The sequence below is a fragment of the Strigops habroptila genome, chromosome 2 (assembly GCF_004027225.2).
Source record: "Strigops habroptila isolate Jane chromosome 2, bStrHab1.2.pri, whole genome shotgun sequence".
Classification (NCBI taxonomy): domain Eukaryota; kingdom Metazoa; phylum Chordata; class Aves; order Psittaciformes; family Psittacidae; genus Strigops; species Strigops habroptila.
Window position 1 is genome coordinate 54,406,107 of NC_044278.2, and position 15,526 is coordinate 54,421,632.

Genomic DNA, 15,526 nt, shown 5'->3' on the forward strand with positions numbered 1-15,526 from the left:
GGTGCTTGTGGTGAGGACACTCCTAGGAGTCATCTGAGATAAGTAATTTATAAGTAGGGATGAATACCAAACCTAGAATCAAATAGTGAAACTGGTCTTGAGAAAGCACAGAAAACCACTGCCGGTTTCAAGTTAAGTTCTGATGAATGGCATCTGTACATCCCTGTACCTTTGGAAATGACACTGGCACACCGTTCCCTCCTAGTAAAAATACCACAGTAAATGCCACAATCTTTATAGATCTTTAACAGGGAAAATTAGTTGGAAGCTATACAGCAGCCAAAATCAACATTTTCCAAACAACTCAAAGGGCAATCATCAACAGAAAGAGAGAAATATCATATCTGGAGGACAGCTACAAAATATAGAATATGTCTTTTGCTCATCCAGCTGACCTGCACTGGAATGTGCTATGCATTTTATGGAACACTGCTTTGTTCCTGGTAACCTGTAACTTGCCATTCTTTGTGCTGGTTTCCTATGCACTGAGGATTATTTTTCTGTGTGATAACTTAGACTTTCTTCCTAGACAAATTTCTCTTTCAAATACCATAGAGAATGGTGCATAACTGCTTGACATGCTCATTGTTTAATACCATTTTTTGTGTAAGGCAAAAAATGACTGCTCTCTGGCCAATGCATTTCAACAGCTTTGTTAGAAACTTTGGTGTAGGGGTTCCCAAATAACATAAAAATGAGTTGGATAGTAAAATGCTATTATTCTATATATTCTATTGGACCAGAAATGTACTTCAGCTTGGTTCAGGTCAAATTGAAATACTACTGCAAATTTTACAAGCTACATTTTTCATCAGAATTCCTGTAAAACTAAGAAAAATTGAAACCTTAGTACTTGTTTCCCTACATGGATATCAGAATTTTTACTTCTACATATTGGTATTTTATCTGATAATTTAGGAAGGTGGGTTATTTAGCAGCTCATCTTCACTACTAAATGTCAGATTGAGCATATGGAATTATAATAACATTTGTAAATTTGTTTCCACATAATTTCTCTGAAAGTATACACTCTTCCATATACTGTAGGATAACAATACATATGGTGTGCTTCCAAGAAAATCGTCTAGTTTCTTTGGTAGTATGTAAGTACACTTGCTGAAAGTTTGACTTTCTAGCTTTTACTGAAAAAAAATAGTGACGTGACCAAGCTGTAAGAAGATACTGTCATGAAAGGCATGGGTTCTTAACCCTAAAAGCCCTAAAAGCCTGATCTTAAATTCATTGCTCATTTTGAAAACAAAATGACACCAAGACATGCAGCCATGTACACTGTGTGTATCGCTGTGTTTGGTGTGAAATAAGAGCAGAAGGCGAGAGTGTTCATCAAGCTTGCATCTTCCTGGGCTTTTCAGAAAGCAACTGCAGCAAGCCAGGCTGTGATCACCAGGCTGTAGACTGTCTGGAAACTAAGTGGTGCTGCAGCCCTGTGGCATTATAATCAATACTAGCTTGCAAGACTTTTTTCTTTCAACTGAAATGCTACATCTACATGACTGATAGATGCAGGTGATTGATAAAAATAGAATTCCCAGGGTACCATGCATTCTTTCTTTCCTTCCGAAAAGACTGCTTTGAAGTGAGCAGCAGAGATCTGTTTTGAGTGTTTGGACCTTTGTAGTCAAGTGCAGGAAGCGTTCCTCTCGTTTTTTATGGTTATGCCATAAGCATCTCCACACCCATACTCAGAGAAACAGTTTGTAAATTATTTGTAAAGTAGGAAAGGGATAAGTTTGTGCTAGTGAAGGATGTTGTACCAGCAGTGCATGAAATTCTGTCATGTAGTTTTAGCATGAGGTTCTGTATGTTGTTTGTACTTTACTCACTGAGTTCAGGTCCAGCATTTCTTTGAATGGTTTTAGGGATAAAGTAATCTGTCCTGTGATCTCTTCCACATCTCGTACATCTTATATTTTATTTGTGTTCATAGTTGTACAGTTCAAAAATGTTGGCATATACTTCCTACTGTTAATGCTAATTTTCTGACTCGCCATTTCTGTTTTCAGTAGACTTGGGAGCACTGTTACCAGTCCTGAGCATACTGAGCCTCTTTCAAAAACTCTCCCAAATGTTTTCTTTAAGTTTTCTGGATCTGCCACAAAAATACTCAAATTGGGGCAGTCCAAGAGAATCTGTGGGTTGACCTACTTGCCCACATCCTTTCCAGCAGAGTGTTTTCTGTTTCTCTTTTTAAATTTGTGTGATGCTACAGAGCATAAAAAACAGTCTCAAATGTATGTCAAATATTGCAGAAGGGTAATGGGGTAGAAATAATTTCCTGACCTTTTGGTAAAAACTTTAACATTTTACAAATATAAGATCCTATATTAATTTCATAAATACTGTGAAGGCTCCTATTACACTATTACCTAGGAACATTCCAGTAGATTTTTACAGCATACCAACTGCACTGGAGAAATAAAAAAGAATGCCTCTAAAACCATAAATTGGGAACTGGAGGAAGCATAACTCATATTATTCAGATAAACTGTATTTTAGATAACAGACGGTCAGCCAAAAGATTATATGAACAATTCTTTAGAGTATATTGTAAGTTATTTTGTGCATGAGAAATGATGAGAAAGCGTTAAAGACCTCAGCCTACACAACTTTTTTTCACCAGTTTTACAGGTATAAATGAAAATGTCAGGTAGTTCTAATAGGTTAGTTTATAGGACTGTGATAAGTACTTACAGAGATTAGTCTGGATGCTTTTCCATTAGGTACGGCACTGTACAGTTTTTGGTTCTTACTTGAAGGAAGTTATAAACCAAAGTGGGTTCTTCATTCCTCAGCATTTGACATGTTCTGATTGCAAAACGTTTGGGGGTTTACACGATTTACTGTAAATAATCTCTCCTATAATGTTCACAGCACAATAATTCACAACCCTGAGGCAAGAGAGTTCTGCAGAAATGACATTATACGGAAGATAACTTTTCAGAATTTACCATTTGCACATCATGTTCAGAATCTGTAACACATGTAAAGAGGTCAAATCCTCATCTTTAAAATATTTTTTTCTATCATTTTGTGGTATTTTATTAAAAATAGTTACAGCCAGCCTAATAGCTTGACTGATAACTCAATATGTTACCACATCCCACAGTAGTATAAATTGGAAATGGTGAAACAAGACAGATTCTTTGGTAGAAGATGCATCTTCCCTTTACGTCCACGTATGAAAGATGATTATATTCTTTATACATTCATACCTTGTCTTTGTACTTACATGTCTCTTTGTTCTCTAAGACAAGCACTTCTTTTACCTACCATGGAGTGCACTGCTAACAAGTCAGGTCTCTTTGTGGAATAAGGTTCCCTAAGAGATCTTGATCATATTTATAAAGTTCAGGGATAGTAGTGAAATTAAATCTCAATGATGCCTTCTTTAAAATTGGGAAAGAGCTATCACTCAAAACACAAGAATCTGCACAATTTAGTATTTCATATGAGGAGGAATTCTTGCTTACTCCCAGCAAGAACAAAAAAGATATGCAAGACTTGGAGCATCAAATGTTGCATCTAAATCCATATTTCACTAAAAAAATAGCCTAGTTTATAGAAGCATTGAAAAAACAGATGTACAGTGCTTCCACTTACTACGATTGGGAACCTAATTACCAAGGGTCAAAAAAGAAAAATGAAAAGCCTTTCAAAGAAGATGCTGCTTGTATCCTCTTCATGGGGTTTGACTGGCTTGGTGTTTTCATGATAGATGTTCTGCAGAACCTGAACCATTGCTCTCTTTAAATGAGCTACAACATTATGCAAAAAAAACAACTTCAAAACCTGAGCAAATTTTAAGCCCTATGGTGCTGAAAATGCAGAAAACTAAAGACAATGCTCTCTGTAAGCTGTGAGCTCCCAGGGCTCCATGCCTTCCAAGGGATTAAGCCTAACCCCTACTGATGGCACTCAGAAGTGTCAACACTGATTATTCAAATTCTGATCATCTCAGCCTATGAGACAGGGAAGATTTGGGGAGCTGCTGGAGAAAGGGAAATGCTGAGGAAAAGCATTAGGAGGTGGACCAAAATAGGCAGAAGGGAATGAAACAGAGGAAAGAGGATAGGGACAGGAGAGAAACAGAGAATAGATAGTGTTTCATAAATCTAAATTGTGAGCACACACTAAATCCCAAAATGGGCCTCCTAAATAATGGTGATGTCTATTTGCTTGATGCCTGTAAGAAGCCATTTGCTATCCTTAATCTTTATGTGCAATTTTCCTGTGACATCAGTGGGAAATGCTCTGTGAATTGAAGTGGGCCAAAGTCCTGAATACAGATCCCTGCCCACAGGCCATAATTAGAAATGGAAATTGGCCTTCTCCTGGTGATGGCCTGACTTCCCTGAGCCACAGTGAGCAACCGGGCATAGTTATACAGGCTACTGAAGAGGTCACTTACAAACAGAGAGCTAGCTACAGATCCTGAAGGTTAAAGCAAGGATCCAAAGTCTGAAAAAACCAGCACCACTAAAAATAATGAAGGCTTTGGGTGTCATTTTTCAAAGCATACAGCAGGAGATGAACAGATGGAGCCTGTGTGTATTTCCAGTGTTGTGTTTTGAACTTTTAGCTCAAAAGGCCTAGGGGTAATATTAACACTTAATAAATATGAAGTTTTCAAATATTTATTACTTTGAAAGAAAATGCTCCTAAATAAAAGGAAGAGTTGACACCAGTCAAAATAATCCCAGAGAAACATCTTTATCCGATCCTCAGGAAACCTTGCCATTTTTCTTACCCCTCTCTCCCTCCTTTCCTTGTCATTGCTTATTTGTTTGCATATTGATGCTCATTTATTGTCAGCACTTAATAATTCATCTCAAGTTACCAATGCTCAACCATTACAAAACATGCACCATCCCTCTGCAGATTGGTTGTATAGGCTCAGACAAACAACACAATGACAAACACCACATGTAGTATGTGATTTTTGTCTAAATTGCCTTGGCACTTCAGGTGAAATGCATCCTCTGTGTCAGTAAGGTAAGGGTAGGGTGAAAACCTAAAGGTCAGATGTTTGAGTCTTGATTCTGAGCACCACCAAATACCTACATGCAAAGGAGATTGACTCTGGTCCTCATCAGCCACTGCAGTGACAGTTATGAATCTTCTAAGCAGTGATCAGCAGTGATCCTTGAAGACAGCAGAAGATTAATGAGAGCTTGACCTCTCTGAATGTCAGGCACAAAGAGTTCGTTGTCGTGGGACTTTCTTGTCAATATAAAACTACAGTACACTTCTGTTATTATTTAGAGCAGAGTATTAGTGATCAGGAGGCTAAATCTGAATATCTTCAGCATTATTACCAGCCGTGCAAGATTAATCAGCCTAACAATATTAGTTAGTGAAAGCTGGGGTTTGACTTGAGGCACCCTGCTGCACAGAAGATCCATGTATAAGCCAAATATCCCTGTACCCCGGAATAGCCGAACAGAGAGCAACACAAAGCCTGACAAGGCTGCCCTTAGCCTTGCCTGCACAGACAGTTGTAGGGCATAGAAGGTACCGAAGTGTACAGGAGCTTTCTTCTGGCTCTCTGTCCTCACTTACCTGGGAGGTAAGTGAGAACCCACTGCTCCCTGTTTGGACAGGAGAGACCAGTGCAAGGCCTGACAGTTCAAACATTACCCAGGTCTGATGGAAGACCAGTATAGGTATATCCCACAGCAGCCTGAGATCAGCTCAAATGCTAAAAGGACAGTGCAAGACATTCATCAAAACACAAATATTGGCTGTAAAAAGGTACATATTTGAATTCAAAATGTTGTAGGCGTGTTGACTCTGCATTAGTATTGTTACTCTGATGTCATTAAAAAGAATTACATTCAGCATCCCTCCCTAACGTTTAATTATCACAAGAGTTGATGCAAGGCACATAAGACCACATCCCATAGTACTTAATGGGAAAATAACATTGTCACTGTACTTATGGCAGTCTACTTCAATTTCATAACATTTTTAAATCAGCAAGGAGGAGGAACATAAAACGAACTGAATGATGCTGTCAGACTTAAATGGATGCTTGCTGTTAGATTTGTAAGAGGGGTATACCTGAACACAGGACAGATTGCTGCTTTATAAATATGCATAGCAATAAAGCTGGAGAATGTGTTGTGGAAAGGATACTTAGACTGGTCAGCTTTTTATTCCTTGATTAAAAAAATAATAATGAGCTTTCCACAACAATATTCACCGTGGCAAAACCACATTCATACTCTGTCTTTGCAGATCTAAGTAAAACAGGCTTGACCCCTGAAGTCACTTTTTAATAATTAACTCTCACTAAGTTCATTAAACACTAATTGAAGCTACAGAAGAAAAAATTGTGAAGTATATGCAGACAGACAGAAACACCAAATGTGATTAAAGATACTGACTGTGGTATATATGTGCAATACTGTACACACATTATATAGATATCAAACTCAATTTCATGAAGATTTTTAACGCCTTTATCCCATGATAGATTCTACCATGTTCAGTGCTACTAAAAGTTTCATTAATAAAGAGTTGTAAGCTAAATGTCATGGACATCCTAGCCAATAATCTTTGAAAAGATCTGGAGAAGTAAAACTCTGAACTGTACAAAATGCAGCCCCTGAAGCATCTTGTGGTGCTTTGAAATGAGATAAACAATGGAAAAAGAGATTCAACAATCTTGAGAGTCCAAGTTTTCAAACTGAATATAAATTGTAGATTTATATAAAAACAATTATTTAAATATATATTTGACACTTTTCAGTGTTCACAGTTAAATTACTGAACTTTAGTTTTATTCACTCAAGAGCCAAAATTTATTGTAATAATCAATAAAAAAATGTATCTCATTACAACTATATCAAATAATATGAACTAAGATAATATTACAGCTCAGTGCATTCCAACCTTTTAACCCTGAAAACCCAGACATTTCAAGTATGTGTTCAGACTCCAACAAAGGCACCACACTTGCTTTTTCTAGTTAATGTGCCCATGGACTTCTCCCACCCACCCCAAAATGTGGAAACTGCTGTTGGAACTGGTTCCCTGAGTGGCACGATGCTCAGACAGAGGATTTCCTCAGACAGACAGAAAAGGACTGAGAGTCTGAGTCTGTGTCTCAGGAGACCTAATGCTGCCACAACCTGCTGCATGACTTAGGGCAAATCACTCAACTCCCCTGCCGTAGAGTTAATGTTAGCAGTAATGAGTATTTCTGCTACGCTAGAATGTAAAGGCTCCAGATCTGAGCTTTGTGAAGCCAGGTGTTTCCTATCCAGTAAGACGTTTGCAGGAGAGATTGGTTCAGAGCCTCTGCTCAGCCTTGGCATGACTCCAAAGAATCCAGCAAAGTTGAAGATCTAGCCAGTGTCTAACAGAATGAGGCTCCAGTTTCATTAGACTCCTCTAAAGATTACTGTAACGCAGACAATGTAGAATGAGAGCATGAAAAAATCCTGTGGTATTCTAGCCTTTTGAAAAATTCACACTGATTTCAGTGGATTTCAGCTCTGCTTTTTGATCCTGCTTCCACAAACTCACCCTTGATACTGTTCAGTCTTTCTAATTCTAGGGATATTGTAGTGAAGAAAAAGGCAAGGAGAAATTAATGGACCTGAGAAAAAGCTAGGGGAAAGTAATAAGTACAATCTGTTGTGACAGTCCGAGAAGTTTTATAGTCTATGTTCAAAGAGGTCTACCTGGGTGCGCTTTAGAGGTCCCTGGTCTAGGAACCTACGCCTCTTGCATCCACCAGGAGGAAGACCTGATTCTGTATCAGCATTTAGTCTCACATTGGTTTCTGTGGTTGAAGAGGTAGTGGGTATACAGCCTGGATATAAACACAGCATACACGGGAGGATTAGTTTAGCAGTCTCCAGGTATTTTCATTGTATGCACAGCAACTTAGTGTACTTAAAAACATGTTTCCTTATTAAGAAAGGATAGACGGTGAAACTGTTATGGTACCAGTCTTCAAGGACAAGGAGACACTGAGTACAAGCTTTGCCAAAAACTTGAGTAAATCACAGGTCTACTAGGTGATATATATATGCTAGGTGACTCCTACACCCATTCACACTAAAATTTACATTCTCCCCAGCAGCGAAACAGAGCAAACCACTGAAGTAGGAAGGGAGTTCTCATGCAAGTAGGAGGTGGGACAATGTGTTCACACCCACACTCACCTCGCCACTCCTGGGAACGCACTTGGAAATCCTGGATGGACTGTCTTGAATGCAGGGGAGTGACAAGTGCCCTCCTCCTGGGCCACCACAGGTAAAGACAAGCCCAGTAGAAGTCCAAACGAAGGACAGGAAAAGTACACTTCAGGTTCACCCCAAGTTTCACTACATTATACGCTATTCTACAGTAATAGGAATGCAGATTTGTTATTGGAAACAGCTGTATAAAGAAAGTAACTTCTCGTTGTCATAAGTAAACTGGATCACTCATCTTCCCACTAATGTCTTACGTTTGTTAAAAACAGCACATCTGGGATCCAGGAGAGCAAAATTGTGACCAAATCACAGTATTTTCACTTTTATCCAGGTTTACGTTCTCTCAGCTAGTAAACAATCAAACTGTTCTTTGTTTAAAACAATACCTATTTTTTTCTGGATTTAGATTTGGTCTGCCACACTTGGACAGCGAAACTACTGCTAATAACAGCTAGGTTCTCACTACTTAAATAACAGACTTTCACCATAGTTCATAATAATAGCACAATAAAAGAAAAAAAAATTAAAAAGTGAGACGCAGTGATTCCTTGGAGGCTATACATGCAAATTGCCCTGAATCCAAACAACACTTCAACAAGAAAAGCAATATTTTGAGACAACAGTTCTGCTTTTGTAATGAGCCTGTAAAATTCATTCCACTGAAATAGCTATAGGTATATTATACCCCATGAACTATTACAAAATTAAACTTCATAAGCAATATGCCAGTGCTTTGTGTGATGCATTTGCTAAAAGAATCATTCAATTTATCATGTTTTCCTGAAGCGTTATAAGACAAGGTCTTTGAATAAAACTCATTTCATTAGGCTACCTTGTTACATGGCAAGATAAGATCTACACTTGATTAAAGACATCATTCCATCATGCCCATAATCACCCTACCTGGAGAAGTAAACATTCAGGACCTTAGAAAAATGGCATTGTACTGCCTCACTAATGGTGCTGAAGGAATACATTTAAAAAAAGGTCTAGATGGACATGGTGAAAAATTATCTGAAAGCAAATTCAAGCACACAGAAAACTCTTCTGTATGTACTGGGGGCAAGCCATTTAGGCCAGACATTCACCCCAGCCTGGGCAAATAGTGTGCAGCTGGATGAGATTGTTAAAAATCAGATCAAGGGGCACTTACTGCATGATGCCTATCTTGCTTTCCTATGCCAGTTTAAAAGGTATACTTACGGAACATTTCTGTCCACTCAGTCCCCACGTAGATGCTGCTACACTACTTAAAAGGATACATATATTTGCATAACTTATTTTGTGAAATATTCCTGAAGGAGATCTGAGTTGTAGTCCAAGCTGTGGCACAAATTCACTGTGTGGTTTTGGGTTTAATTTTTTAATGCTTCAGTTTCTCAGCCTACACAGAGGAAACAGAACTGATAATATATACCTGGAAGGGAGGTGCTGAAGTGCTATTTTAGAAGTCTGTGTGATAGGTTTAGATACCTGTAAGCAAATATTCAGAAGTTACAGAATTTCAAGACTAGTACATTTTTCTCCAGTTTTCCTTTGTCAAAGTGTTATGAGGCTCAACACCAAATATCTGCTCACCTGCTGTGACATGAATGAGAAGTAACTCCAGTGAAGCCAACACATTCAAATAAAGTCAAGGCAGAAGCAGAGCTATGGCTTAAGAAACTGTGTTGCCTATTTCATATGAAAAGGTTGTGTGTCAGCCCCATGTCAGGTTGCATCAACACAATACAGAAAAACCCATTTCCAAAATTTCCCTGGGCAAGTCAGCATCCCAAAGACCTAGACTGAAACATGGGACAAGAGCTACACACAAGGCCAAGATGTTTCCAAACAGAATTTCTGGTTGCTCTCTTGTGCCAGGACTCACTCTGATGGCCCCACAACAGTTTAGTGAGAAAACTAAAAACCTCTTTTTATATTCGTGGTTTAATTTTCACCCAGATAAGTTCCTTACTCCAGCTTGCGATGTAACTGCACAACTGCTCTGGCCAGCCCCAAACAGAGAAGACAAGAATAGGTTATTAGGAAGGAAACTGGGGATGGGTTTATACAGTATAATAACAACTTGTTCTCTTGCAACCTTGAACAGAATTCTAGATAGACAGTTAAACATGTTCAAGGAGGTTTTTTTCCATTGCTATTTCACATCTAAGTTGTAAGTCTCCACCTTTTTCAAAAGCATTTTTAATTATGTGGTGTTGCTGAACCCTTTGTTGATAAACACCACAAATGGGTCTAGTAAGGGAGATAGTTTTCTATTAAAAATATTTCTGGATAGAAAATTTAGAATATTTTAATTTCCTTCAAAATTCTTTCATCTTGCATAGAAAACAAAATTAAACATAATCACCCCATTTGATTAGCTGTTCCTGAACCCTAGTTGTGGAATATTTTCATAACCCTTGGAGGGTGAGTAGCCTGCTAATAAATGCATTTCACTTACTGAAGCTGAGGATGAAACTTCAGATCTATTTTCTTGTCTTTGCCTTCTACCCAATAATCACACAAATTCTTGCTCCAAACTGAAGAGTTCCTAGCAGCAAAGTTTCTCCCTTACAATCAATGTAAGAATAAGTTACAATTCTGTTACTGATATGCATATATAAATCCCATTGCTACCCATCCTGGTGTTCATTATATGGATCTTCTAATCAATAGTGTATATGTTAACCAATGTGAGAATCTGTCCTCGAAATTCTAAACTGACTCCACTTTCAAAATAGCCTGCCAGAAGTCAGGGGTTTTTTGAAGTCCTTGTTTGATGAGGTGTGTGAAGGAAATGCATTCCCTCTGTCCCAGCTAAGCTATCAACTTCCAGGGAGAAGCAAATGAGGAAAAAGCAAGTGAGCAAGCTCCTTCAGAGAGCTGCATGCTTCGCTGATGGTAGGATTTGAACACAGCAAAAACAAAAGGCACAGGGACAGAGAGTTTCCATTTACACAGGTCAGCGGTGTGCCAGGGAGCTGTTAAAGGCACTTTGTCTAGGCAAACATTCTTTGATGAATAAATTCTCTTTTTGCTATAAATATCTGCTCAGCACTTTGCTGTGGGTTTCTGACAGGGATTTCACCAGGATCACCACTCTCATATAAGGCACATACTCAGCTGAAAGAACAACAATCTTTGATGGCAAGAACCAAGCAAAGTCAAAGCTCTAAGGAGCACAAGCACAAAACAGCTGACTGACAAAGCACTTGATTTGTCAGAACAGGAATATCACATCTAGACAGCTGGCTCTGTCTTAAAACCCTTCTTCAGGTGCCACTACTGATGGCCACTTCTAAAGCTCTGGGGATGGGGATAACATCTTAACATTCACCAATGCCTTGGTGTAGGTTAGATAGCTACATTTTAAAGGCTCAAAATCCTGTCTTGTGAAAGGAAAGAAAAATAAACACACCACCAGGAAGAGACTGAAAATGAAATGGGAACAGAACATGAAGAAAAACAGATAGAAGGATGGAAAGAAATATAACCTCGTTGAAAGTGCTTCTCAGCCTTTTGCAAATTAAAATCCCCAAAACATTTTTCAGTGGTGCTGCACATCCTTGCATGATGAATTCAAGATTATTAACAATAGGTTTGATTTTCTTTGTTACCTTTTGTGATTCCCTTAGAAGTACTCCACTGACCCTCAGGGTCCACTGGAAACCACTGTGACAGTATAATTATGATTTACTAAGTACGAAGGGACAAATTTTCAAAGAGCAGGGCTGAATTTCACTTTATAAATGGAAGTAATAATACCCAAAGTAACACAATTATAACCAAACATGGCACACATAGAAAATGTAAGGACACATAATTTCTTAATCATTTGCTATAAATGTCTTTATACAGGAACAAGATCTTCCTACAAAGAATTCTCTCATACTGAACTCTGTGTCTGCCTGTCTTGTACATGGCAGCATTATATACTTTAAAGTTTAAAACCAGCCATATGATATGAGGCCATATCCTCAGCTGGAGTAAATCAGCTCTACTGAAGCAACAAAGTTGTCTTGATGTACACCAGCTGAGGTTCTGGCCAATTTTTCAAAATAAAAGTACTTTGAAGTGACCCAAACTACAGCTTCCTAACAACCCTCTACAGCAGATGAATGTAAATCTCATGAGTCACTGCAAGATCCTGATCTCGCATTTTGATTGAAAATAGAGCCATCACAAGGGTGATGTATTATGTCTCAGTTTTATTGTCCTTGAGAAGGGTGCAGGTGAAGGGAAGCAAAGGGTGGCTAGGGTCTGGGGCTAGATTCTGTTTCTGAAACTGCCAAGACAACAAAGCTGCAGGTGTCAGCTTACCTCCAGTTCACACTGTCTCATACAATCCACCCCACCCAGGTGAAGGTCATGTCTCTATCACTTGGCACTTCAGAGTCATTTACATTTATATGTAATTGTTTTTTGAGTGTGTATGTGTTCAGAAGAGCTGGATGGCTTGGGAATTGGTAATAGGATATCAGAGCCTGTCACCAAAAGGCCACTAGTTCAAAACCAGAGCAGTTGTTCAAGCAGCCAGAAGGTGCTAACTTTCTGATAGCTGCTCAGCAGCTTAGATAAAATGAGTTGATGATTTCAGCCTAGACATGTGTCCCTATCACAAAACAGCTCTGTCACTGCAGCTGTCAGAAAGGACACCTTTGGATATTGTCAACAGAAAGGTCAAGGACTGATGGTGTGAGCATGCAGATGACCTCTTCCTCTCATTCCAAGCAATCAGTTTTCCAGGAGGAGTCAGAGACACACTGCCGGAACAGTGTGGGAAATGTCACTCAGCTGCTGCCATTGCCAGTTGTCTTCTGGAGGTTAAAGCATGACATCAGACCTGTGGATGTTAAACCTCATGCCTTTCAGAATCATTTAAAAAGCCTGAATGAAGTGCTGTGATGACAGTAATAAATAAACATGCAGAGAGACCTATAACAGGCTTCGTAAAAAAGCGTTTGCAAAACCTATGGCTGAGTATACCCTTCTTACTAAATTTCACTGACAATGCCAGCAGGTGCCTGGTGGCAGAATTACTGATTTGTATTTATTTTTTCCCTAGCATCTATTTTAGTGAGTGTTTTTTTTTTTTTGCCCTGGCTCTGTAGGATTCATGCTCTTCACTAAGAACCTGCTTCCCACCTCGGAAATAATAAGTGCTTCAGGCCTGTCTGTCTTGCAGAGGTATGGAGAAAGGGATAGAGGTCCAATGTACCTATTCAGCTACCAAGAACTCCAGTATCACAAAAAGCCATAATTTGGCTGCTTGCTCGTGGCAGCACAAAGTAAAGAGTAAAACCTTCCTCTGTCCTGCAGCAACAGCCTGAGCCCAAGTCATCTTGCACCGAGCAGCACCAGCAGAAGCCAAGCAGGACATAAGGAATGCAATTTGTCAGGGGTTTCACTACTCTCCTCACCTCCCAGCACAGTGCAGACTCAGCTGGGAGCATGTTAACCTCCACCTGCGTACGGATGACCATGCATACACTCACTGAGGGCATAGGCATACCTTTAAACCAGGAACCTGGGGTGGCGCAACAGCTATCTACCCATGACAACACAGAATTCAAAGCTGGGTCACACCCAAAGTATATACCACATTACTTGTTGCAATTGTTGTTACAGCCAGCTCTGAGTTACCTTTTGCTCTGGCTCTGCTAAGCCAAGTAGGTAAAAGCTGATGCTTATCTGTCTCTAAGGGCTGCAGTCACGTCTCCGGACTGAAGTGCGCCTGTACTGGCAGAGATGGGGTTTTACACTATTGAGGCAAGATCCAAGCCTTGAACACCTCAGACCTCAAGACAATTTGGGCATGAGTCAGAGATATCTATCTGATCTTGTTTCAAGTAAACAGCCATCTCACAGAGTTTCCTGCAACATCAAAAATATCCTTCCTGTGCCCACAACTGACCACCTAAGCTCTACCACACTTTGGGTCTCAGAGCAAGTAAAAAGACAAAAATACCTTTCTTGTCAGTGACTTGGGAAATTTCCATTTCTTCATTCTTCTGTGGTTGTTTGTACACCTGCACAGATGATCAAACACTTCAGTCGTATTGAAAACACCAAAAGTTGAAACACATGTACTGTGGCAAAGCAGATGGGTACTGTTATTAACCAAATCTGGTGTCTGGAAGGAGCTGGTAAGCACCTCTCCTTCTGAAAACAGAAATTAAAATGGTTTTCTCTTTATGGTGACTGGCTGAGTCCAGATTTACACAGAACTAACTGAAAGACACTTAATAGAGCAAAAGCAGCAGCCACTGGCATGAGCAGCTGGATCCCATTCTTGATGAAAGTCCCAACATCAAAAGTACCTATTTGCCAAGTCACTTTCATACAGCTTAGGGGCAGATAGTTAAAGACTAGTTTACTTTCAATGGAATTTCTTAATCATAGTTTCCTCCAGTTTCTAAAACTGGCATAATTTTCTTCTGCAGCTGATATACAGTATTGTTTGGTCACGTGTCCATAGTCACTACATCTTCATTGTATAATTATTTGGGGGCTATTGCATATTGCACCTTAAATCATCGTGTTTCTAACTTGTTTGCTGAACAGCTCTCCAATAGGTCTCTGTGGGAGGTTTATTGGTGCACTTTGTATTACAGTAGTATACGCAGGGTGTTATTAAGCACTATTCAAACACGGAGAAAAATGAAAGTCACATCTCTTACATTTCACATGCAAGATGGTTAGAGGAGCACTGGGATGGAGACTAGACAATAGGAGAGGCAAGGAAAGGCCCAAGGGTTCCTGATAGCTACTCAGCATCCTCATTCCTGAAGATCATCCATGCCCCTGAATCTTCCTCTCGCTGGAACATCTTGTCCTGCTGTGGTAAACAGCAGTTAGAAAAAGCTGCAAGTGGGATGTGAATAGAAATTTTTCACAAACAGAAACTCTGCAGGTGTTCAAATACTTGTTGCAGCGTAGTCACCTGCATTGCCCACTCCACCATCTTACCTGGCTCCAATGGAGCTGTGGCCACAAACAGCAAAACAACACTCCATATTCCTCCAGCTTACAACCTCCACTCACAAATGCAGCACATGGACAATCACTCTCTCTCCCTCACTGAAAGGCACTTTATGCTGATCACATCATTGGAGGCAGTTGTTTAACTTCAGGTGGGTTTTGAAGGGGCAGGGCTCAGCCATTCCTTTGCATGTTTCTCAAGGTAAAACAAACTTTGGAAATCACTGGTGAGAGGCCCTGTGAGATGTTTAGTACCTGAGCGTGAAAAGTGTTGGTCTATCTAGTTTTTGTAGTCACCTGCAGTTAAATGCAGGTGGCTGCCATCAAGATGA